Here is an 18,024-nt window from a genome sequence, read left to right on the forward strand (position 1 = left end):
CCAGATTGAGCTCCGCTAGCAATTCAGCTTCCTGTACCTCCGGTATCAGTAAGGAATCTTGCCCTCCAATGGGGCCCAGATCTTCCTGGTCACTAGCTGGAGATGACATGATGTTCAGACCCCCTCGGAAGAAACTGGATATTTTATCCGAGTGGGCTGGTAGAGGAGATTCAGAATAATGTCAGCTGGAGCTCCATTCCAAATTCAAGAAAGAAATACTTAGGCTCTTTAGATTAGAGAAGAGATATCTTTTACTGAAATTGAAGTGGTAGCAACCATAGAATTCTGAATCTGGGAAATTAGGCGCGCAGATCACATATACAAAGTTGCCACCCCCAATAGTTCAAATGATTTTTCCAATTAAAAGTTGTGAATATGATCATGTGGACATCTTCAGGTGGTGATGAGGCTTCTGTCCATTGACCTTGGCATATTTTGATAAAAGTTTGCAGTTGCGCAGAGAAAAGAAAGCTAAGTAAGAAATAGAAACCTAAGCAAGAATTTATACTCCCCCCTCCTCATTTTACACAACACTAGAATGTAACACCTCCAGCTCGCTTCCCAGACTTTACCTCCTCCTCCCCCCGTTACTTATGGCAGCCAAAAGATGCAAAGCAATAGTAGAAGATCTTGAAGGCTGACACATTCATTGAATCATGGTGTTCTTTGTGTGTTCTCAGTATTTCAAGGTCAGCATAAATGAAGACCATCACAGATCCTCAATTATGCTTCTGTGTGGAAGCATAAGGGATGAAAATAGCTTTCTTCACAGTCAGCATCCTAGATTGAAAAGACAATTCCAGGAACTCCAATCCAGGTAACCTGCTTTTGACTTGTGATCACACAGGACTTAAGGTCTACTTCTTCAGTATGTGGTGTTTCATATCTCAGTTACAGGTAGTCCTCAACTTACGATCACAATTGGTACCTTAATGTGATATTGATACTGTCCCTCTATTGATGCAGTAAACCCAAGCAGTTAAAATTCTTAAAACAACCTAAGCTAGAAAGGCAGTCTTAGACATATATGACAATAGTGAAGTCCAGAAATTCCAAAGTGGGGATTACTTTAACCATTGACACAAAAGTCCAACTTTCATATACCCCCCCCCCCCATGCTGAGATGAATTTGGCCATGGATTTCTGGTCTGAACATCATATTTCTAGAAACTACATGCCTTCTGCTCTTCTCAGCTTCCACATGTAGAAGTTGATATCAACAATATAAGAGCCACAGTGGCACAGTGGTTAGAGTGCAGTATTGCCGGCTATTTCTGCTGCCTGCCGGCTGCCTGAAATTTGGCAGTTCAGTGGCTCAAGGTTGACTCAGCCTTCCATCCTTCTGAAGTGGGTAAAATGAGGATTGTTGGCAGCAAACCGCTTAGAGAGGGCTGTAAAGCACTGTGAAGTGGTATGTAAGCCTAAGTGCCATTGCAATTGCTATAGAGAGCTTCCCAACAACCATCCAACATAGAGGTTAACAAACAAATGAGGATATATTCCTCAATCAATCAAGAACCTGTGTGTGGGTATAACAAAATTATCCATTTTAGATACTCATCATTTATATATGAATGGGAACTTAGGAGAAAGGGAACTAACAATATGACTGAATAGGAGTAAAAGATCTAAACATCTTTACCTAAGTATGAGAGCCACTGAACACAATGGAACCTACTACAAAGTAAGCACCATAGGTTTCCTTGAGTTTGCAGCCTGATATAAAGATATTTATCAACTCTTTTCTTTGTTGCAAAAAGGAAAAAAGAAAAAAACACCCTAGGAGCATAATCATGTCTTGCCTAATTTCCATCTGAGCTGACATGGCATGAGCTGAGCTAAAGAGACCCATCCTCCACCACCACCTATGCCAAAGAGGCCTACTGTCAGATGGTGGTCCATTCAAAATCCAAGAAAGAAATACTTAGACTCCATTAATTACAGAAAAGATATCTTTTACTGGAAGTCAAGTGGTAGCAACAAAAGAATTCCGAATCTGAGAAAATGGGCACATAAATCCCACATACAAAGTGATGGCAAAGTTCCCACCCCCAATACTTCAATTGGCTCATCCAATTAAAAGTCATCCAATCATCTTGCTGATAATTTATATAACATCAAAGATACTGTTCCAATACTGAGTTAGTTCTCTCACAAACACCATTGTTTTGTGGGGGGTGGGTGGAGCTTAAGCCCTGGGCGGAGCCCAATAACTTCAGGAACTCCTTGCAAAAGTTTGAGGTAAACTGGACACCCCTGTATGAGATTAATGTCAGCTGGTGCTCCATTCAAAATCCAAGAAAGAAATACTTAGAGTCCATTAATTAGAGAAAAGATATCTTTTACTGGAAATCAAGTGGTAGCAACAAAAGAATTCTGAATCTGAGAAAATGGGTGCGTAAATCCCATATTTCAAGTGATGGCAACGTTCCCACCCCAATAGTTCAATTGGTTCATCCAATTAAAAGTTGTGTAAAGCATCATGTAGGCATCTCCAGGTGGTGATGAGGCCTCTGTCCATTGACCTTGACATATTTTGATAAAGAGTTGAGGCTGTGCATAGCATAGGATAGAAGCCTAAGCAAGAACCTCCCCCCACAACTTAAACAGTTCTGTTTTGTAACACCTCCAGCTCGCTTCCCATAATCATGTCCCTCCCTCCTCTTCCCGTTACTTATGACAGCCAAAAAATGCAAAGCAAAGGAAGAAAATCTTGAAGGCTGACATTCGGCCCTCCTGAAAAAGAGGTGTTAGTCCTAAAATACAGAAAGAATAAAAGATAAAAGAATAATATACATATAACATCATAATACTAAAGTTCAGAGTTTATCAGGATATTTTGTATGAAATGCCTTGACAAGTTTAGGAGCTTGAACATCCTTCTCATTCACCCATTCGGAATGGGAAGGAGGAAAATGTTTCCAAACAACTAAACACTGGAGTCGACCTCTTTTTTTCCTAGAATCCAAGATTTCTTTAACTTCAAAATGTTGCTCACCTTCAATTAGCAAAGGCACAGCAGGATCAACATCACAGGATGTAAGATGTAGAGATTGAAAACAAAAAAATAATGATCTTATTTCAAAATTTTGATTCTTATTTTGATCTGTAATCAAAAAATTACAGATCAATGCAACAAGAAGATCATTATTTTTTCATTGCATAGTCAGCCATATGTTTGGACTGGATTGGGCATTTTTGTCTGCCTATCGAGTCCTTCCCAAGGACCTGGGATAGGCAGATATGGTTGTCTGATGATGTTACAGATGTTGTTGCTGCTGTTCCAAGTGTTTTGCAGTTGACTGATAGAGAATTTGTCAGTGCTGATAGTGTTCAGGTAGTGCTCCAATTATTTTGGGATTGCAGGCTATTATTATTGGAGCTACTTTTGCTTTCTTTTGCCACTGTCATTCTATTTCTATTTGCAAGTCTTTGTATTTTGTTATCTTCTCCAGTTCCTTCTCTTCTATTCTGCCGTCTCCAGATATTGCCATGCCCATCATCCAGACTTTTTTGACTTTCTTGTTGACAATTTTAAGTGTTATGTGTTAGGCTGCAGGAGCCTACTATTATTATTAATAATAATTAATTAATACTGTTGTTGTTACATTATCCTGCCTTTAGGGTTGTTGTTGTGGGAAAAATAGGAGACAGGAACATTGCATATATTTCTTGCCTTGAATTATACATAAAGAACCCAAGGCAAGCAAGCATACATAATACCTCTTCCTCCTATTTTCCCCACAACAACCACCCTGTGAGAGGGGTTGGGCTGAGAAAAAGAGACCAGTCCAAAGTCACTCAGCCAGCTTTCATTGTTCATAGTTTCTAGGTCAGGATCTTCACCACTGTATCAATATGGCTCTGTTTAAGACTGTGGATTTTCTTAATCTCAGGACAATGTTCTTTTTAGGGGAATATGATTGGCTGGCCTTTGCTTTCTTTTCCAATTTCTTTTCCTATTTTGATTGGCTGGCTTTTGCTTTCTTTTCCAATAGGCAAGGATTCTTATTAGTATTGCCAATCACCTATTCACATGACAGTGAAGAGCCCAATGGTGTTATTTAAAGCCTTTATCCATCCAAAGTTCTGAATTTAATTGAGAGAAATTGTGTTTTTTTTCCTCAAGTGAGTTGTCTTAATTCAGATTTGCTTTCTAAACCTTTGAAATTCAATAAAGCTATTTTAAAAAAAACTGTGAAACATCAATGTCTTAAAACTAACGTATAAGAATTATGCTTGCTTTTCTTGTTTGATATCAGAGTGAAAATTAAATTTGAAATATTTTAAAAGTAATTTAAATTCTGAAATATTGCCTAGGTGTTATATTTTTACACATTGCTTGCTTCTCTGGGATATTGGTTTCAAATAGTCCCTTTTTCTTTTCTCTGGATAGAAGTTAGGATAGATATGTGTTTTATTTTACAAAGGAAAATTAGTTCAGAAGTTACCATTGTACAACAGACTGAGTGGAGATTATATCATCATAATCTTCCAACAAATCATACTGAGCCACTGAAAGAATAGAATAGAACAGAACAGAATAGAATTCTTTATTGGCCAAGTGTGATTGGATACACAAAGAATTTGTCTTGGTGCATATGCTTTCAGTGTACATAAAAGAAAAGATACATTTGTCAAGAGTCATAAGGTACAACTTAATAATAGTCCTAGGGTACAATAAGCAATCAAGTCATACTAAGAAACAGTCAATATAAATCGTAAGGATACAAGCGACAAAGTTACAGTCATACAGTCACAAGTGGGAGGAGAGGGTTGATAAGGAGTGATGAGAAGATTAACAGTAATAGTAGTGCAAACTACTATTAAAGGACCTCATCCATCAACTTGACATATGTCTCCATCTCCCAATCTCTTCTGCATCCTCAAAATTGCTCTGAATAGGAGCAACCTTGATGAGTGTGCAAACATACTGGAAAGCAGAGTGAGAGATCTTGTTGCATTACTGAATGCTCCATTCCTGTAATACTGGATGGAGTTCTAGGGCAAAATGTATTGTGTTTTTACTTAAATATTAGACATTATTTCTGAATTGCATACAGTATTTTATGTGCCAAGTTTGGGCTAATTGGTGTCCTGTTTCGGGCTGAGTAATTTCTTCCTCTTGGGTGATGTTCATAGATGGCCCCTCTAACTGATATAAACGGAAGAATGGCTCAGTGAACTCGATGGGGGTCTGTTGCCTCCTGGAGTCCCTTGGCATGCAACAATAAATACTATTTACTGCAAGAAGCAGCATGTAAGAATAGCTGTTTCCTTCCAAATTCCCATCCCTCTTTTGTATTAATGAAAAACAATAACAAAAGTTTAACAATACCAGATGAATGCAACCAATTGACAATATTTTTTTAAAAAAATCAATAATCATGATGATGAAAAATGTAACAAATGTGGAGTGGTTCTGATTAAATGACATGCATGCCAACATCTCAGATTTTTGGAGAGGAATTGGTATAATGCAGAATATGCAGTTGATTGCACTGTAATATATCACTGTGGTCAATGAACAAGATACGGTAAGGCATGCCTGCTGATTTCAGCTCTAACATTAGGCAGAAAGAGATACCTGCCACAGGAAGATGATCTTGATGATCAAAAAAACCAGCAGGTTGTTATTATTGGAAGGAGGTCTTCTATAAAGAAGGAGACCTCCTCTGAGGATTTTTTAAAGATGTTACAACAGCTGGATCAGCCTTGATATCTTGCACTTTGCTGAGGTAGAGATGGCATCTGCCATTCCATCTTTAGTAGGAGAAAGTGGCTAGTCCTGAACGAGATCTTGGAAGAAATTAGAAAAAGTCTTTCCTATACAAAGGACATGTTGGAGAAAAATTAGACCATCTTAATTGTAAAAAAATGAACTCCGCATGAGTTATCTACAATATTAGGCTGCTACAATTTGCTATTAGCATCTTTGTATTTTTAAATGGTAGGTGGGAATGACCTTGGGAAACAGAAGAAGAGATGCAGTGAGTGGAATGATCAGACAAGAAATAGCTGAACCCACAGCAGAAATGTGAATGTGGCAAACATCTCAGGAGGGACTCTCCCCAGTTTTGGGGGGATGTAAAGGTGGCAGGGGAGAAATGTACTTTCAGACTTGCAAAATTTTGTTAATTTAACCTTACAATAAAGTAGAATTACAGTAGTTCTGGGCATTGCAGTGACAAGAAATCTCTCTCTTTCCTTACCTGCACTAAGCATGACAAAAGCATGCTCTAGCTACATCATTTTTCTGTCACATCTCCATTATGTTCCTTTCATTTCCAGCACAGGCTAAAGCCATCCTTGGATGTACTGCAGTTACGTTAGCTGCCCTTCCTTATTTTGACAGTGTCTAGGGATAGCCTCAAGGTAACCCACGGTGATTAGAAACTGCAGTAAGGCAATAGAGACAATCTCATATTGGACTGTTTCTGCCAATTCAAAGATGGGTATAGAGTGCCAACTTAGTCATAGGGAAATTTCTGGGTAAAGAGCTTCGATGAGGGTGTTAGATAAGACACATTGAGAGTCAGGCAGCACACAAATTTAATCAATTAATAAAATAAAAGCTTTTTAAATAGTTGAATATCCCTGTATTCATGCTTTGTACAAATTTATTAACACATGTGCAAAACAAACTAGGGAATCATGTGAATTCTTGGAAGAAGAAATTTCATCTACTTGGGCAAAAAATAGTGATCTGTTTCACTAAACTGAGCACGGATTAATTCCAATATTGGCAGTGAGCTGCATTCCTATCAGCCCCAGCAAGGATGACCACTGGCATGGAAAAACTGAAGTGGAAATTAAAAGTATTTGGCAGATTGTTAAAAGGATTTTCTGTAGTAGTAATATTTTAGATCTCAGTTGTGGTATGACAGCTGTATTGACAGAACACATCTTTGAATAGGAGTGTGGAAAAGCTTGAAGCAAATTAAATAAAAACAGATAAACTATCTGGTCTAGATAATGCACATCTCACTTGCTTCATGGCCTTTTCCTATGGAAAGCATTACATAACATACTTTCATGAGAAATTTGTCCATAAAGTAGATAGAAATGGTCTCTTTTTCTTTTTCATGGGGGTGGGGGGTGGTATCAAAAAATGCTCACCAAGTATGACAGCATGATTCTCCTGAAATATGCAGATTCTCCTTTGACTGTCTTTTGAATGGGCTGTTATCTTGGTGCAGTTCTATCTTCACAATGAAAAATATATTCTTCTAAAGTATATAATTACCCTTTGTCACTTGTAAATTTCCTCTGGTTTCAGAGCTCATTTAATAATGCCAAAGAGAAGTTAACAATAAAGGATTCCTGCCAATTTAGCACCTTGTACATAATGCACCTATAATGATAGTTTGATTGCCTGTGCCCATTATTTCCAGCTTCTGTCTATTTTCTATTACTACACAGAGAGCCATTCTGCTTGCTGGAAGATGAATACAAGGGATGAATATAGATGTTAGGCTATAGAAATTGTTGCCCACAAAATGGTGTTCACATTAGTCTGAATCTCGATTTCAGTTGGGGCTAATAAACACAAACAAAGTTCTCCATCTCAAAGGCACATGGCAGATCAGAAGTATGTTTTGAAGAAGAACTAACCAAGCCCTTCATTCTTGACTATGCCTTTGAAGTATCCTGTTGGGAGTCCATCTTGGGGCTGAAATAGTACTTCTGGAGAGGTGGGGAAGGATAGATGCTCCAGTCTTTCATACCCAACATCTGGATTTCAGGCTTGTTGTTTGAATCAGCTATCTTTCTTGATCCGAATAGCACAAACTAGCAAGAATTGTGCTGGAAACTCCAGCAGTATGGACTGGGAAATCCCAGGGAAAATATATATTTTACTTTAAAAAGGGCATGCTTGTATATAGTGTAGAGTGCCCACTGACTAAATAGTAGTCATACTTCCTAGCAAGATCTATCTTTAATGCCAAGTAATCTTCGAAATATGTGGATAATTTTCTGCTAACAATTCAAGTTTCTGTCCAGTTCAGTCTTTTCTGCCAGACATAGCTGATTACACTTAGTTGTATATCTGATTTGGTAGTCTAAAGCTCTTTGGATTTCAATCTGCTTGCTTTTTATTTTCACTCAGGGTTGCCATTGTTCAAGCTGAAGTTTGCAAGAATATGTAGATAGTCTGCATTAACACACTTCCCCATCTCTCTCTCTCTCCTTCTCTCCTTCCTTCCTTCTCTCCGACCCCCTCACATACAAAATAGAACACTATATACTGTTCCTTGTAATGATTGAATTTAACAATGTAGAAGAAAAGATGCTCCTTTGAGAACCTCCGAAATGACTGTTAAGTCTGAAGTGGTCAGAATACAGCCCTTGGAAATGTTTATGCTGAAAAACATCATTAGGCTTAGGACAATCCCTTTAATTGCAACAGTTTTTTTTCCTTTCTTTTTTATGCCTTCAATTCAGTTTGGCTCTTGACAACTACCTGGAGAAGTCCCTGTAGTTTTCTAGGCAAGATTTCAGAAGTGGTTTGCCTATGGTCCCAGGGCCGAGTGTGAGTGACTGGTCCAAGGTCATCCATTGGCTTTGGGCTTAACTCATGATCTGTACTTTTTAACTATATCCTTGAGGACTGGCTAGGCTAGGATCACTGCCTGGGATCTTGCATATTGATGGCATGTATTTAAAGATAAAACATTAAAATAAATCAAATTAGATAGTCTATAAACACCTGCATATGTATGCCTAAAGTAATTAATTTTTAGGCAAAATTTTGAGAAGTATAGCTTATGTTCTACTTTTATTGCACATTATTGTGAGTGAGCACAATACAGGTAGGACAAAACATTGCTTTTTCATTTTTTTATAACCAGTTGGAAATTGTTTTCTGTTTAACTTAAAAAATACAACTACACAATTTCTAGAATGTTTTTAACTGTCATACTTGTTATGTATTAGCATACTTACCTGAAATTGGTCAGTCCGTGGTGGTGGGAAATTTGAAGAGCCATCACTGGCCACAGCTGCAAGCAGCCTGACTACAAAAAGGGCTGCCACGGTTTCTTCTGCGTTCAGTCCTAGAAGGAAATAAAACAAAAGAAAATCATGCTGGTGTCCTGGGTCTTATTCCCGTGACTTAACACAGGCAACGAAGGTGGGATACTGAGACAAAGGGAACCAGCAAGCATGTGGCAACTGATGAACACCGGCAATGCATCAAGACGAAATGGCCGGAAACAACACGCCACCTGCACCATTTGATCCAGCAACCGAAGACTGGGAATCGTACATTGACTGATTCCTCATGTTCCTCAAAGGGAGAGACCTTCATAATATATCTGCACACAGGAAGAGAGCCGTCTTCCTCAACGATTGTGGGCCCACGGTATTCAAGATGGCCAAAGCATTAGCGGCACCCACCGATGTGAAAATGATGGCCTGGCCAGACCTGGAAAGAATACTGAGGGCTCACTACACACCAATGATCTCCTGCCTTATCAAAAGACATGAATTTTATCGGCGTGACCCAAAAGAAGGCGAGAGCATTGGAGATTTCACTGCAACACTGAGGGACATCACCAGGGCATGCAAATTCCTAAATATGAATGAAGCCATGAGAGACCGAGTGGTCCTGGGGCTGAGGAACCTTACACTACAGTGCTGATTATTAACAAAACTCAAAATAATGCTCCAAGAAGCAATAGAAGAAGCTACCGTGGCAGAAGCCACGCAGAAATTGGCAGCTGCCATGCAGAAAATGAACAAAGTGCCAACGGAAATACCAGAAAACACCACCACAACCCACCACGAGGACATGAAACTCTGTTCAGAACAGGGCAGATGAGAGCGGAAGAGAAAAAGGAAGGAATTTCGTTGTGCCAGTTGCGAGAGGAACCATCCATGTTCCAAATGCCGTTTCCTAGATGCAATCTGCAGACATTGTGAACGGCGGGGACATATTTCTAGGGCATGCCGAGCAAAGAAAAACTATGGCCCTAGACAAAGATGGAACACCCCCCCACCCCAAGAGAGGGAGAAACAAACAGGGAGCCACTGGAATCAAGACAACAGAAACAGGCGAGGGAAAGAGACGAGCAACGGAAGAGATGAAACACACCAAATGGTGACCATTGGACACTCCAACACGACAAACGCCAAGAAAGTATATATCCAGGTCACCATAGAAGGCCAGCTGTGCCAGATGGAAGTGGACTCAGGCTCATACTTATCAATGGTATAGTGGGACACCATAAAAAGACTGATACCAGACATAAGCCAGGAAGGACTCGAAAGACAAACACTAATGCTGAAAGACTACCAGGGAAATAAAATTCCCATAGTAGGTACTGGACAATTCAAAGTAAAATTCAAAAAATACACCAGAATCCTTCCACTAACCATAGTTGACCGAAATTAACCCAGCCTATTGGGACTCGAATGGTTTGCACCATTAGGAATCGAAGTCACAGGGATAAACAGCATCACCGAGGCAGAGTGGGAAGATGACCTGATGGAAGAATTCCAGGACATGTTCAATGGAGAACTGGGCAAGTACCAGGGGTTCAAATTTCTTTTAGTCTAAACCCAAACATAGCCCCTATAAGATTAAAGGCGAGGCAGGTTCCTTTCACGCTAAAACCAAAAATTGATGAACAATTGGATAAACTCATCGCACAAGGGGTTTTAGAACCAATTGACCATGCAAAGTGGGAAACCCCAATTGTTACACCAATTAAACCAGATGGGTCAGTGCACATCTGTAGGGACTATGAAGCAACCCTTAACCACGTGCTCCAACAAAGTGCATACCCGGTTCCACTGGTACAGCACCTATTATATTCCCTTGGGGAGGAAAAAAATCTTCGCGAAACTAGACCTTGCACAGGCGTACCAACAGTTGCCCATTGATCCTGAAACAGTGGAAGTCTAGACAATCGTGATGCACAGGGGGGCATTCAAATGCAACAGACTACAATTTGGCATCAGCATCACCTCAGGGGTGTTCCAGAGCTTAATGGAACACCTATTGCAAGGGATAAAAGGGGTGGTACCATACTTTGGCAATGTCTTGGTATCAGCCAAGGACAAAGAACAACTGTGAGATTGCCTAAGGGAAGTCTTAAGCAAATTCAAGGAGGCGGGACTAAAAGTAAAAAAGGAGAAGTGCCAATTAGCCGCTGGCAAAGTTGATAGACAATGAAGGGATCCACCCCACAGAAAATAAAGTCAGAGCTATCAAAGAAGCTCCCAGACCCACAAATAAAACTGATCTGCAAGCTTTCTTAGGACTCATTAACTTTTATAATATATTCCTACCACAGAAAGCAACCATTGTGGAACCACTACACAGGTTGCTTGACAAGAAAGGGGGCGTGGGGGCGACGGGAAGAAACGGCATTCCAGGAAATAAAAACTTGCTCACATCAGACCGCATACTAATACAATACAGTGAAACACTCCCAATAATAGTAACCTGCGATGCATCACCTTTCGGTGTCAGCGCTATACTCAGCCACTTATTACCAGATGGGAAAAAAGTGCCCATAGCATTATATTCAAAGACTCTGTCAAAGCCGGAGTGAAACTACAGCCAACTAGACAAAGGAGGCATTGGTCGCTGTCACCAGAATAAAATGTTTCCACAAATATATCTACAAAAGAACTTTCACACTTGTCACAGACCACAAGCCACTCCTGGGTATCATAGCAGGAAACAAAGCTACACCTAACATACTGTCACCATGAATGACACAGTGGCCAGAATTCTTGGCTGCCTACAACTACAATTTAACCTACCAACCCGGAAAGGACATAAATCATGCTGACACGCTGAGCCGTTGCCCTCTACTGGACATAGAAGATGACTCAGCACTAACCACATCAACCCTTCAAATAGAGACATTAAAAAACCTACCCATAACCATAGCAGACATCTCTAGGGAAATGGCTAGAGATAAAACCCTGGCGCGGATTTTAAATTGGGTAGGAAAAGGATGGCCAGAAACAGAGAGCGACGAGACCACCAAACCATTCCAGAATAGACAAACAGAACTCTCAATGCTGAAGGGGTGCATGCTATGGGGGGATAGGATGGTCATACTGGACGTTTTAAGGAAATGCATACTAGAATTGTTACATGAGGGACACCCGGGCATCGTAAAAATGAAATCCCTGGCAAGGAGGCCAAGGATGGATAAAGAAATAGGGGACTGGGTGGTAATGTGTAAACGCTGCCAGGAATCTAGGCCAACACCCCTCATAGAACCAAAACATGAATGGGAAACACCAAGGGAACCATGGTCAAGACTACACATTGATTTTGCAGGCCCAACCAAAGGACACACATTTTTAATAGTCGTAGACACTTACTCCAAATGGCTAGAGGTAAACATCATACACTCCATCACAACAGAAGCTGTCATTAAACAGCTCAGGAAACTTTTTGCAACACATGGATTACCAGATCTAATTGTATCCGACAACGGGCCATAATTCACGGCAACAACATTTGAGGGGTTTCTAGCACAACATGGGATAAGGCATGCACTGGTAGCGCTGGGACACCCAGCCACAAACGGACGGGTAAAGTGCATAGTACGTTACACGAAAGAAACATTACAAAATCTGGGGCCTGGAAAAGATAGATAAGCTACTAACAAAAGATAGATAAGCTACTAAGCTAGATAAGAAAAGATAGATAAGCTACTAAGCATTCAGCACATGATACCCAGTGCCACAACAAATAAAAGTCCAGCAAAGTTACTAATGGGGAGGAAACGAAGATCAGACTAGACAGACTACACCCCACATATAGCCCAGAAAAACCAGCAGACTCCTCCTCCTCCTGTAGTTCCCGCACATTTCAAACAGGGGACCCAGTATATGCAAAAAATCTCATGGGGGAACCATTGTGGATACCGGCAAAAGTGATCCAGATAACTGGGCCCCATTCATACAGGGTAGACACTGAGGACGGGAGGAGCTGGAGGAGGCACATAGACCAGCTCAGATTTAAAGCCATGAAGGGAGACTCAAACAGACCCATGGAAGAGGGGGGGGGAGACACCTCAAACAAACAAAACAAACCCAGGGAAGAAGGGGGACTCCCCTCAAAAATGACCATAGAGGAGGGGGGAGACCCCTCAAGCAAACAAAATACAACCAGAGAAGGGGGGGGGGGACAAGACAGACAAAACACAAGTAGAAAGGGAGGGGGAGACCCTCCATGAATGAGAGAAATAACAGAACAAACCCTGACAACTGCACAACAACCATTGCTAACACTAGCCCCAGTCAGGAAACACAAACACGTACCTGAGACCAGGGAAGAAGGCAGGTCAGGGAGACAGGAACAGGTCCAGAAGGATAGCCAGAAAACAGCCCCTGACTGGAGCGGTCGGGCTGACTCAACCAGCTAGAAAATTCATGGCAGGAGCGGCATGGCTGACTCAACCTTCCAAGAGGTTCCAAGAAGACAGATGGGAAGAACAACAGATCTGCCCAAACAGTCCAGAAGCCAACCCGTGACTGAGTTGCACAGGTCCAGTAGAATCCATAAAAGCTCCACCTACCTACGTGATTGCGTATGGTAGGCGAGGCTCAGATTGGTAGGACCGGACCAGGTGGGGAGGGGTGTTATGTATTAACATACTTACCTGCAATTGGTTGTTCCGTGGCAGCGGGAAATTTGAAGAGCCATCACTCGCCACAGCCGCGAGCAGCCCGACTATAAAAAGGGCTGCCACAGTTTCTTCAGCACTCAGTCCTAGAAGGAAATAAAACAATAGAAAATCATGCTGGTGTCCTGAGTTTCATTCCCACGACTTAATAATACTATTGTATCGTAATCTAGAAAGAATAACCAAATTGGCAAACATTGTAAATATATATGATTTGCACATAGATTGGGGACTAAAAGATGTCAGTCTTGGTTATCTTAATTATAAATTAAGAGCAAGCCAAGCCAAAGCAGAAAATGCCGAGCCAAAATTACCATAGCACTAAGTGAGGAGAAAGATGATGCGCTATTATGAAAAACAAGAACTTCATTGTGGAAGAACTTATTCATATATTTGGTGGAATGATAATGTATGTTTGACTGGAACTATGTAAACCACTTGTACTTTTTCGGATTAGCTTGAATATTTGCAAAAACAAAAAGATTATATTTTTGTAGAAGTGACCCTTGGAAAAAAAGAGGCTGATATAAGGAGCATCTTTGCCCTGATATCTTCTTGCATTTTTGAAAAAGAATTGCTAAATTCTTTTTCATGGATGGATGATGTTGAGCTTGGATGTAGCAACTGACTTGAGATTTTAGAAGTAGAAGAATTTTCCTGATATCACTAATGGAAAAGAATATATATTGTGGTGCCCTATAGCACAGCAAAACTGTGGCTTGTACTTGTTGGAGCTGAATATGTTCATATCCTTTGTTCCCAGACTTTATACAAGAGCTGTCTACTAAATTGATTGTATCCTCAAATTAATTGTAAGACTTCTTCCTGACCCTATGCAGACCTGAAGTGGAGGTAGGGAGCTTTAGACCTCAGAATCACTTCCTGGGTTTGGGGTTTTCCTGAACTGTAATAGAGATCGATGGAAGAGAATAGATACAATATCTTTCCATTTACTAATCTGACTAAACAATAATTCAGTTTGTCTTTATCTTAGACATCTGTCTGAAAGGGACGTAGGGATGTACCAGGCCTCCAGACTGGTGTTCTAGCTGATCTGTGATAATTATTTTCCCTAAAATAATTAAAGTAAAATAAAAAATTATAACTATTCAAGTCAGAACTCAATATCCAAGGAGAATAATCAGTTAAATATTAAACTTGGCTTCAAGTATAAACTCAAAATTTTCCATTGGATTTCAGTAAGATAAGGGCCTAAACATAGGTATTTATACACATACACACTTTCACACACTTATATCCTAACAAAAATCTCCATTTTCTGAGAATAAACCCTGATGTGGCCAAATTGACATTGTTCATGCACAAAGAAATCTGTATTGGCAGACAAGAGGAATCCTGAGGATTTCAAAAAAGCAAAATACACTGAAGGAGGAAAGCACCTCAAAAAATCACTCCTTCATCACCCCCTCCAAAATAACCCAAGCCCATGAGACCTGAACATACTGAGCAACTAGAGAATGCTGAGTGACTATTAGTGGTGAAAAACAGACAATAATAGAAGGGAGAACAGAAGAGATAATTTAGAGAGTATGGCTGGTTGCCTAGAATTCTGAACTGGAGCTTTCCAAATTGAATGATTCTATTGCAAAGTCTACATGTATAAATCTATAATCTGTTCCCTTGAAGATGCAGCCTAGGGCTACCATAGGAACAACTGCTAGACAGCAGCAAGGAGATATAGAAAACTCATGATTCCTTGCTACAATTTAGTGGTTGTTCAGATCTGATAGTCCTTGTACCAAATTTAGATGAAAATGACTCCTAATCAACTCTCTCTGTGTGGCATACATTCTTCCTGCCTTCGCTTCTAACATATTGTCATAATAGCCTTCAGTTTCACCCATCTTAAAATAACTAATTATTTTTATTATAGCTAATAAACAGTAAACTAAAAGTAATAAAAGGAAGTATGAAAGTATCAAAATAATTCAGGTCATTCCGATTTTTAAAAGTTCTGAAAATATGAACAAAGAAATAACTTAGAATATCTTAAAATGTGGGTGTTGCCACCGAGAAAGCCTTCATCTCATTAAGCACCTACTATGTTACTTTCTACTGATAATCTGAGATGGTTTAAATTACTTCAGTCATAAGTGGAAAGAGACATCATTTCATTTTTAAAAAAGTTTTATTCAAAGTGACACCCACATACCTCTAGGTCTTTTTAATACCTTCAAATTGTATCAATCAAATCTTTATTATGATCATAGACTAGCATTGAAAGGCAGGGATACAAACAAACCATTAATAAATAGTTAATAATTATAATAATTAAAATCTGCTTCTCTTCTTATAGAAAAATAGGAGAAAGACAAAGTTATTTATTTGTTTGTTTGTTTGTTTGTTTGTTTATTTATTTATTTATTTGACTTGTATGCTCCCATCTCACCTGATGTTGTAGTTAGTGCTACACCTACTTTTCAACTTAATGCTGAACTTTGCTTTCAGTTCCTCTCTCCTCAGGCTGCTTGCGCATTTTCTCCAAATTCAGGTAATAGAGATCGGCTATGTTGGCACACTATACTTTTTATGTTGTTAAGGTAACCATGGCTATCAATGCAACTATATTGAAATGTACATAATTATTTAAGTAAAATTATATATTATAATAGTTACTAATTTGAAATGTCTTTGAATATTAGTAGCTTGGGTTAGTAGTTATGTTGTTGGTTTGAACTCCGAGCTTGGAGATTTGGTTGCAGACATTATAATTACCAACAATATAACTACCAACCCGAGCTACTAATATTCAAAGACATTTCAACCAACTTTGAGTGTCCAACGCTCAACGTCGCTTGTTGCTGAGAAAACTTCACCTGCAGAGAAGCTTCCACATGCGAGCAGCTATTTTTCCACATGCTGAAGATATCTCCTCAGATGGAGATGAAACTTTCCAACCAAATCACCAAGCTCGGGACTCAAACCAACAACAAAGTTACTTATATTAGTATCATAACAGTTTTCTCTGTTAACTTCCTGGATTTGCACAATACATAGACTAACTTCCTAGCCTGGGTTTTGGCAACATATTAAGATATACATAGTTGGTTATTTTGTGTTTTCATATCACACATGACACAGGCATTGTAAACCGAAGTAAAGAAAGCTAATAATATACTGTACATTTATAGGGCTGTGTTGAGCTCCTTCAGAATGTACGCTATCTGTAAAGCCGCTGTATAAATGTATAAAAAAATTATAGCAGCTTCAGCAAGTTGAAAAGCAGTGTCTTCTGTATGCCCCTACTGGTTCTGAAGCAACCTTTGAAACATTACCATTTACCATTTTATATATGCCTCCCCAAGAGTTCAAAGGGACTCCCAGGTAAGAGACTGCAATTTCAGATTACCATATGATTTGTGTTTAAGATTCACTGCAAACAGATAGCAGTGTAATTGCTGAGCTCCTATTGATGTCACTAAAAAAACATTTAATTCACTCCTGATTACATCTGCGAATGGCAATAAGGTACATTCAACCCAATCCTACCAACATTTGCTCAGAAGTCATCTCATTATGGATCAATATAGTTTTACTTCCTGATAAGTGTCATTAGGAGTTAAAGGCATTATAACTTTCTTTTGTTTTGCTAAAGCTCTTTATGTATCTTGAGAGAATTATGCTATCCTACTGGGCTGATTCCCCCACTGTGGGCTTCTGTTGAAACTTTAGAATATACACCCATCCTCTCCAAACAGCAAGGCATGCTGTCTCGAGATAATGGAAGCTGTAGTTCAGAAAGGCTCCTACTGTATTGTATTGTTCTCTTTAGGGAAAAACACTGTTCAGTTGGTGGGAAGAAGTCATATGTTCCGACAGACTTTAAAGGTGCAAATGGTTTAATTTTTTGCTGCATCATTTACCTTTCATATAATTTTTCATAATATTCCTTCATACAATTACTAATTTTCCCAGGCTACTGGTGTTTAAACAAAGGGCTTGTTCACTGTCAGCCATCTTCAATTTCAGTCTGATTCTGTGTTGACAATGATCATAAATGAGTAGCAATTATGATTTTATTTGCTGTTGGAAGGGCTGAGAGTTAAATATTCAACTTCACTGAGAGCAAAGGGAAAGCAAAGGAGTTCACCAGCACATGGGCTCTTCCCCACAGCTGTACCTTCTAAAGTCTTACCCATCTTAGTTAGTCTTCCAGCTCATACTTGGGTAATTCCAAGGGTTCCATGCAGATGGAAGTAGAGAAATCATGCTGGCCCAAGAAAGGTGGCTATAATTTTTGTAGAGTACCCCTGTAGTCTCCTAAAAAATTGATCCAGAAAGATTTGCACTTCTCCACAATAACAGGGAAAAGATGCTGAGAATTGTGGATGGAGAAAAAGCTCAG

Source organism: Pseudonaja textilis, chromosome 1 (assembly GCF_049901715.1).
Source record: "Pseudonaja textilis isolate UNSWEBS1 chromosome 1, rPseTex1.2, whole genome shotgun sequence".
NCBI lineage: Eukaryota > Metazoa > Chordata > Lepidosauria > Squamata > Elapidae > Pseudonaja > Pseudonaja textilis.